This window comes from Bidens hawaiensis, unplaced genomic scaffold (genome assembly GCF_021521415.1).
Source record: "Bidens hawaiensis isolate Kalapana, Puna unplaced genomic scaffold, B.hawaiensis_p1.1 tig00004474_1, whole genome shotgun sequence".
Taxonomy (NCBI): Eukaryota; Viridiplantae; Streptophyta; class Magnoliopsida; order Asterales; family Asteraceae; genus Bidens; species Bidens hawaiensis.
In genome coordinates, this window is record NW_027491269.1 from 526,518 (window position 1) to 536,331 (window position 9,814).

Genomic DNA, 9,814 nt, shown 5'->3' on the forward strand with positions numbered 1-9,814 from the left:
TAATTAGGAAGTGTTGCCCAATGAATGAGAATGATGAAATGCAAACCAAGTTTCTGAACCACATGGTGGTTAGGACTAATCTGAAACACTACAATATGAAAGTTCTCGAGAATTTAGGATATAACCGCACTTGGTAATGCCAGAGCATAACACGGTTGTCATACCTCAACTTAGGGCCTAGGAGTGTGACAATTAGTTGGTAAATGTTGAGTCAAGAAATTAACCTAAGGGGGAGATTGTTGAATAAAAGATTTGACCAAAATGAAGTACATGGAAGATTGGAATCTTCTCAACCTCCTCAGAATTCGCTAAGTAATGGATCCGGGCACACCTTGGAACTCCGAGCAAGCTTTTACTTAGCCGGGTATGATACTTTGTCTATCAGGCAAGGTTTACTTCAAGAAGTCTTCTTTAGTGTATATCCGAGCAAGGTTTGCAAATTGGTGAATTCCCAAGTAAGGTTTGCTAGTTTGTGTATATCCGAGCAAGGTTCACTTTATCAAGAAGGTTTGTTCTTCAGAGCTAAGTACATTACTCTACCGAGTAAGGTTGGTTAACCAAGTCCAAGAAGCCAAGTGATTGGAAGACCGGGCAAGGTATTCATTAATAATTATGGTCCAAGTAGGCTTGATGACTTAATGATATAACTCTAAGTATCATCGGGCAAGGTTCAGCTCAAGCAAGGAACTGTACTCCCGAGTACACTTTGCTAATAAGTTATTTTATAGAAAAGAGCTGAAATGGACCATTGAAGAACAAGGTTGCTCGTAAGGATTTGTCGGGCAAAGTCTGAGAAAACCAAGAAGACTGAAGTCTACCCGGTGAGTATTTTACTTGGTAAAATACTCTTCAAGAAAAGTCTACCCGGAAACTGATCCCGGGCACACTTCTATGTTACCAAGTCATGAAGGATGGCAGAGTACACAGCGTACTCGGAATGAGAAGTTTGATGAAAAGCCTACCCGGAAGACTTGTTTTACACTTAGTTTATTTTGAATATGTAATTTAAATATATTTTGAATATGTAATTTGAATATGTACGTTGTATTTAGGGTTTCTAGAAGGAATGACAGCTATCCTAGGTTGGCAGGCCTATAAATAGAATGTTTAGGGCAAGCCGCCAAGAACAAAAAAACAGACACACACACGAGAGCACAATACGGATAAGACAGACACATTTATTGAAGAGAATATTGTGTGGCGGCTGTCCTAGGATTCCTTATAAACCCTAAATCGATTACCCTTTTGTATAATTAACGTTATAAAAATGGAAATCTTTTGAGCGAATCCTGTTTTGTGCTTTCTACCTTTGATTATTAATTGCAACTGTATGTTTTTTATTGATTCCGCCTTTAACAAACGGATATCTTTCTAAATATAGCAACCCGTCATTAACTCTCTTGTCGACACATCAATCTGTGTGAGTTATGACATGATTTAGTAAGATCCAGTTGAAATCGAGGGGCCTGACAAGTGGTATCAGAGCTTTTTTTTTACTGCTATTTTAGAAAGATTGTTGCTGATTGAAGATTTGAAGAAGAATGACGTAAGCAGACCACTGTTCCATTGATTTGTGACGTCAGCAGCTCTGTTCTTCATTTCTCTTCCAGATCTACAATTATTTGGTGTTTTCTCTTCCTTATTTCAATTAAAGCTTTAATCTTTATATTTAAATCTTGTTCTTATCGAATCAGACACCTCAGATCTGAACTATTGGTTTTCAGATCCGAATATTTTTTTAAACCTCTGTTTTTATAAAGAAATTGTTTTTGTTTTCACAAAATGTCTGGTTATGAGGAACAAGAGGTGTCTACTAACAAGATTCCTAGATTGTATGGACAGAAAAATTTCACTAAATGGAAGGTCTTGTTTGAAGCAGCCGTTTGCTACAATGATGTTGATATGTGGAATTTCATCAAGAATGGTCCACAAGCTACTGTTGAAGAAGGTTCAAATTCGCAAGCAACTGCTGCTGTGAGAGAAAGGATGAGAAAGGTTGATGATAAGGCTTTAGCTATGTTGAAGCTAGGTCTGTCTTGGGAAATACTTACCAAGGTTGCACATCATCCCAATGCCAAGGCAATGTATGATGCAATTCTTGAGATGTTTGAAGGAAATTTTGAACTCAAGAACATCAAGAAGCAGAGATTGAAGCAGCAACTAGAAAGATTCAAGCATAAAGAAGGAGAAAGGTTGAAATCAATTCTGGAAAGGTTTCTGGGAATTGTGAATGAGCTCAGAACCACAGATTATGTCATGCCTGATCTTGATCTCAACACCAAGCTGCTAAACTCTATGCCAAAGGAATGGTATACTGCCTGCAAGTTCATCCTTACAAAGCACAACTTCAATGAGCTAAAAGTAGATGATGTGGTGTGTTTTCTTCAAGCTGCAGAGATAGAAATGATAGAAAATGAAATGATAAGGGAGGAAAGACCCTGCTTCAATGTTTAAAATGCATTGATTGCACCCATGGGTAATCTGACTACCAAGAATTAACAACAGATTCCTATCATTGAGGAACCTATTGAGCACAATGCTGATACTACAAAGGCTTTCATTGGTGGTAGCACAAGTAATTAAGGAAATCAGCAAAGATTCAATGTGCAGCTGATTGATGACACTGATTCTGCTTCTATGGCAAGTGGAAATGTGCCTCAAACTAGTACAGGACATGGTCAAAGCAATGATACATAGGCTTTGCTATCTATGTTTACTGAGTCATATAATGCATTTGTTGCAAAGAATTTAATTCACAAAAGTGTAGTGCAAGATGATCTAGAGCAGATAGATGCTGATGATTTGGAGGACATGGATTTGAAGTGGCAAGCTGCAATGTTAGCTTTGAGAAGTAAGAGGCTGTATAATAGAACTGGTAGAGCTCTGGTTTCTGGTCCAAATGAAAGAATTGGATTTGACAAGTCAAAGGCAATCTGCTATAATTGCCAAGAGCCAGGACATTTTGCAAGAGAATGCAACTTGCCAAGGAACTATCAGATGAATCAATTCCAGAATCAACAGCCAAGAGGTCAACAACAATACCAGCAAAATCAGCAAAGAAATAACAACCAAAACTTCAACAACAACTTCAACTTCAATCCCAACAACAACTACAATCCCAACTTCAATAACTTTCAGCCTCAAATGAATAATCTGAATCAAAGTATGCAACAGAATCAAGGTTTTCAAATGAACAACAATCAAAACCTTCAAGCTGTTCAAAATGTTCCAAACAACAATGTTCCAGCCAACCAAAATCAAACAAGAAATCAAGGAAATGTGGCAGTGACTACACAACATGAAGGAAATTTTGATTGGAGTAATCATGAAGAAGACATTGCAGATGATATCAAGAGGGAAAATGTGGCATTCATGGCCATAACTGAGAAAGAAACTGGATCATCATCTCAGGTACACTCTGCTCCTACTGTTGATTTAAATGAACTTATCAATGAATTGAAAACAAAGGTAGGCAAGCTGGAAAGTGAGTGTTTTAAGAAACAAAGTATCATCAATACATATGAGGCAAGTGAACTAGTGAGTGAAGAAAGAATGAAAAGTTTAGAGGAAGACTGTGTAAACAGTTACAGATCTTAAAAAAGATTCACCACTGAAATTGATGGGTTGAAGAAAATGATTATAGAAGAGAAGTTACTAAACAAAAAACTGCAAGTTGATAATGAATTCTTGAAGAACATGATTTCCACTGGAAACATCTGTGGAATTCTGAACCAAGTTAAGGAAGAAGACAAATTCATGCTAAGTTCATACCTGCTGTTAATCTATCTATGTTGTCATAATAATGCTGAGAGTGAAGTATTGAAAAAGCTACTTAGTCAATATGATCCCATTCTTGAGATCTTTTCAGATAATGAAAGAAACTGTTTTGAACAGAAGAATAACTGAAATTTGATCTCTAAATGCACCATTTGCTCTTAAACTATGATCTTTAAAGATAAATTCGTTTTGACAAGTGGTTTAAGTCAAAAAGTGTTGCATTTTGCCTAAAATAGGTTGAATATGTTATTTCGGGTAAGGTTTGATGATTTAAGACCTTTCCGGGCAAGCTTAGTCATTTTTGACTAACTTTATGATTTTCGGGTATGCTTTGAAGTGTTTACACTTTACAGGTAGAGTACACTGTTGTACTCATTTCCCGAGCAAGCTTGAAGTCTTGAGATGATTATGTGTTGTTATGGCTAGCGTTTAACAAGGAATTCTTGTTCCGGGAAAGCTTTGCATTTTATATGCTGATTCCAAGCAAACTTTGTGAACTTAAATTAGTACATCGAGTAAGCTTTGTGATTTGTGTGAATATGGTGTTAGGAAAGATTTGCTAACCTTTCCGGGCACACTTAGATATTATTATTTAAGTTTGTCAGTTTCAGGTATGGTTTCTTTTGTTGAAATCTCTCGAGTAAGGGCATATCTGATAAGTGAATATGTGTATCCTAGTAAGCTTATTGCTAACTTAGGTGTTTCGAGCAAGCTACTTGAAATTTTACCTGTAGCACACTTAACTATTTATGTGTTTTAATATCAGTCATAGCATGCTCTGTGATATTTGTGTTTATGTTTTTCTTTGAAATTACAAGTGTTTTCGGGTAAATCTTGTTTTCCGGGCACACTTTATATTCCGAGTACACCTTTGTTCCCTCAATATACTTGGTAATTTCAAAATGTAACTTTCCGAGTACACTGTATGCTAAGAGTCCCTTCCGGGCACACTTTGAACTTTGGGAGAGTTATTCGAGTATACTTTGAATAATAATGTTGCTCGGGCACACTATGTTTTCAAGTATGCTTGATTGAATATGTTATTTAGTATGATAAATTTGATTATGACTTCTATTTTATTAGGGTTTATGCTAGTCTAAGTCATTTAATTTGAATTCAAGAAATATATTTGGGGATCTTAATTGATTCCAATAAGAATGATTATTTGATATTTTATACTTGATTATTTGCCTTGTGATTAATTTCTCAAGAGATCTGGTATGTCGGGTAAGCTTTCTTCATAATGTCTTGACTTTAAATTACTTTTCCTGACCTAGCATGGTTTTACGTTTTTACTTAAATCGGGTAAGGTTTGCAAGTGGAAGTATACCGAGTAGGCTTTGAAAAGAATAATTCCGAGTATGGTTTTATTTAACTTAAAAGATAAAAATGTTTTGAAATAACAAGTGGATAATTTTCTGTGTGACAGCTAATAATTCACAAAAAGACAAAAAGCATTTAAAACCTACTTTCAAAAGGATAAAAGAGGGAGTAAGGCAAAATTTTCAACATTATTTTCCCTCTCTCTCCTTCCACTGCAACTCCTTACTCCTAAAGAAACCTAACCGACTTATCGCAATCAAACCTTAATCCAAATCCTAACTTGAATAAGCCTTCTAATTCCGACTCGGTAAGCATTAATAATATGTTTTCCGACCACGATTAGACTAAACTGGGATTTGATATATATTTGATTACTAACACTCTGTTTATGTTTTTAGGTTATAAATTTGTCGAAGAACAGATATGGCAGAAGAAGTACAACAAAAGTACTTCTTTGAAAAGAAACATAATATGTGTGCACTTTTGCAAGTCACACCTGACAATGACCCGGTGGCACCAATGATTAGATGGATGGCTCGTTCAAATGTCAGTTTTGCCTTAACTGAAAATCCAGTCATCTACAGAAATCACTCAATTGATTTTTGGAGATCTGCAACACTGGTAGATGACATCAATGGGCGAAGAATTGAAGCCTCTGTTGCTGGCCATGAGATACATGTGACTGAAAGGATGATAAGAAGATGTCTAAAGTTGAATGATGATGATCATAACCATATAGATTTCAATACATCACACCTGATGAGAATATTTGAAGAGACTATGGGTTATCAGGGAACAGTCCATGATAGACAATTTCAGAAGGGGATGTTCCCAGTGATGTATAGATTTCTCATTCATCATGTGGTACAGGGGTTTGCTCCAAGAAAAGGATCATGGACTTTGATGAGTCATGATTTGGAAAATGCTACTATTGGGATTATGTCTGATCTGCCCTTCAATTTCTCAAAGATGATATTTGAAGGATTAGTTTCAAACTTGAATAAAGCTAAGGTAAACAGATTCTTGCAATATCCAAGGTTCTTACTGATAATTTTCAACAGAGAATTGCAAGATCTACCCACTATTGGCATAACCCACCTACTCCAGAACCCTGAAACTTACAAGAGAATTAAGAATCCGGGTGTGGCCAATAGATTCAATACTGAAGTTCCTTTTGAGATTCTGCCATGGTTGTTAAACCATGACTTGGAGATAATACCAGTGCCTGAGTTAAGCTCAGAGGAGGAAGGTGTTGAAGATGATGACAGTAATGACGATGGAGACTCTGATGATGGAGATGGTAATGTTGATGGAGATGAAGGGGGAGCAGGAGTAGCTATGGAAGTTGTTGCACCTGATCAGAGGGAGCAACTTGAGCAAATTGAACAAACTATTCCAACACCACTACAATCATCACAACACATTGACCAACCCATTACACAATCACCACCACAAACTCCACCTCATCAAACCACTCAATCTCCACCTCAAACCCTAACCTTAAGCCAACCAGAAACCTCAATACATACATCACCAACACCACAAACACCACCACCAACAAGTCCAATCCATTCTGATCCATTCATTTCTAGCCCACCCCATACACAATCACCACCACCATCCATTTTCCAAACTCACACCACAGAACAACCTGAGTTTGAACCTTTCTCTACATCACCACCTACAACTCCACATACAGACACCTTTCAAAGAAATTTTGACTTACTATTTGAAAATGCTGAGTTGAAAAGAAAAATTGAAGAGGTGACAAATGAAAATGAAGATGTGAGAAGAAGAAATGAGGAGGTAATAGATGAAAATGTGATGTTGATTCAGAAGTTGGTAGAAGTTGAATTGAAAATTATGTCCCTGGTGCAGGAGGTTGAGAAGACCTCAGCTGCCCCAAAACAGGGGAAGAATGAAGAAAGGCCAATAGTCTCTAATGTGAATATTGAAGAAGCTGCAACAGTTGCAGAGACTGCTGATGCTTTAAAGTTGATTATGAATATGTATGATGATGAAGAGGAGAGCAGTGATGAAAGGAGGATTGATGATGATGAGTATGAAGAAGATATGTCTTATGGTGCAGAACAAGAGTATGATTATAATGATAAATAAAGAAATGAAGAGAATGTTGAGGAAGTAAATGAAATTGAAAAGATGAATGTTGAAGAACAGGTTGAGACAAAGTAAAGGATTGAGGAGATAAATACTGAAGAAAATGTGGTTATCACTGATGTGGCCACTGATATTCCACTGACATAGCTACTGATGTCTTGACTGACATACAGTCAGAAGTAGAGATTGAAGTGATGAATGATGAAGATACTGCTACTGAGGAGATTGTGCTCACTGAATCAGAAAATGAACAAGCAGAATGCTCCAAGACAGTAGAGTTTGATGAAGAGATGAATGAGCTAGAAAGAGAAATTGACAATTTTCCACCAGAAAGTGAAGAAGATCTAAAGAGAAGGCTGGACAAGGGAAAATTCAAAGTAACAGAAGAAGAGCCTGTTAAGACATATCCTGAAAAGGATGTACTGTTTACAGAAGATGACATTGCTGCTGCTGAAGCTCTAAGGGAACAAGAAAACATTTTGAGAGAAACAAGGTACAGAGAAATACTGGCCCAAACTATGGACCCTGTAGAGTTGGCAGAGCAGGAAAACTTGATCCAACAAGCCAAACTTGCAAGTGAGATAATTGATGATGTGGCTGATCAAGAGATGATTGAAGAACTGATTATGATGAACAGAGCCGAGGAAGTTGATAATTCCCTAGCCATGGTGGTTAGCATGTTTCAACCACAGAGCCAACCTGAACTTGAATATGAAGATATGCCTCAAAAGGAACCTGAAAAGGAACCTGAGAGACCAACTGGTGAATCTGTTGAAGAGATGATGGCTAATATCACCAGAATTAAGATGGAAAGAGAGAGAATGTTTGATCAGGTATATAAGAAAAAGAAAGTTTGGTGAACAGAAAAGTAATGAGGAGAGGAAGACAAAAGGAGGAAAATGGGATGAAAAGAAAAAATGTTATGTTGAGACTCCTGATGATAAAGGTGATAATGATGCTAGTCCCACAAGGGCAATTCCTTTGCAGACTTTAAGGCCAGATGAACATGTACAAGGAGTTCCAAATGTACCAATTCCTGAGAACCCACTTTCTGATGAACCACAGATTTATGCAATGAATGATCTATCTGAAGGAGAGGATGAATCTGAGGATTCTGATGATGATGATGATGATGACCCTGAGAATGATCAAGGGAAAGTTGGTGCAGCTACTTATGCTATGTCCCCACAAGTTGAATTGACTGATGAACATAGGGAAAACATTGAGCTGAGTGTTTTGGAAGCTAAAAGGAAACATCCTTTGGTTATAAAGTTAAGAAGAATGGGTATAAGCTTTAAATCTTTAGCTGATCTTGATGATAATCAGTTGCAGATAAGACTTGACAAAGAGAGAGATGCTCTAAAGAAGAAGATGGTACAAAAGAATAGAGATGCCCAAAAATACAAAGAGTATCTCAGAAGGCATAATTACTCAGAGAAAGATCTGACTCACTTCACCTTTTTGATAAACTTCAAGATCTATACAAGAGTGAAAGGGAGAAGGTGATTGAAAAATGTGTGAAAGAAAATGAAATGCTTGAAAAGATGGAAAATCTGAAGAAAAGATTTGGAGGTATGTGTGGATACCTGCTTGGGAAAGGCATGAAGCCTAAGATGGTTGAGAATCTGACAAGAGAATCAGTGGTAGACCTGTACAATAAATTGAAGAGAAAAGAAAAGCTTAAAAGAGCTCAAACTGAAAGGTCTACCAAACAGGCTGAAACAACTGATGAACCCCAAGCTAAAAGAAGAAGAATTCAAACTCTGAGAGAGAAGGCAAAAGAACAAGTCAGAACAGTTGAAACTCCTACTCCTCAAGAGGTGAAGCCTGAACCTGAAGATGAACCATTTGTCCCTTGGGAAAATGAAGAGATGATCAAAATTTTGAGGAACATAATGATAAATCAAAGGGAAATGAGTGCAGAAGACTTCAATGTCTTGGAAAAGGAAGATCTGAAAACACTTTTCTATCTTCAAAAGAATGAATGGGAAAAGGCTTTAAGAGAAGGTGAGAACCCAAGATACTATGCAGATGGAAGATTTGTACCTGTTGGGTTGGCAAAAACTCCTGGAATGATAAAAATGCTGTTAGAACTTAAAGAACATGGAGTAGATATTTTTGAACTTGCCAATCTTCCAACTGAAATGGTAGAGGCCACCTACATAAAGTTTTTCAACTTAACGCCCGGGAAAACAAAGAAGTCTATTCCCTTCAGACCTCCAATTTCAAGAAGATTTCCACAAGGTGGAAGAGGTCAAGGAGGAAGAGGTGAATCAAGCAGTTCTGCACAACAAAGAACCAGACCACAATCTGACGTGGATCTACCAAGAGAACTGTACCTTGATTCTGTTACTGGGGCATTAAAGGTGATTATGGAGAGTAGACCATTGAGACAAATTGTTGTGAGAAGTGACTTCCATGAATACAATGAAGAACAATTGAGAAGGATGGCCACTCTCAGATTGAATGACTACAAAAACAGAAGCAGACTGGCAGGAAGACTGATGAATGATCTGTCAAAATTTTTGTTAGAAGAAGCTACCAAAGGGTTCAAGTTCCTAAAAGAAAAAAGAAATTAGAGAACAATCCAAACTCA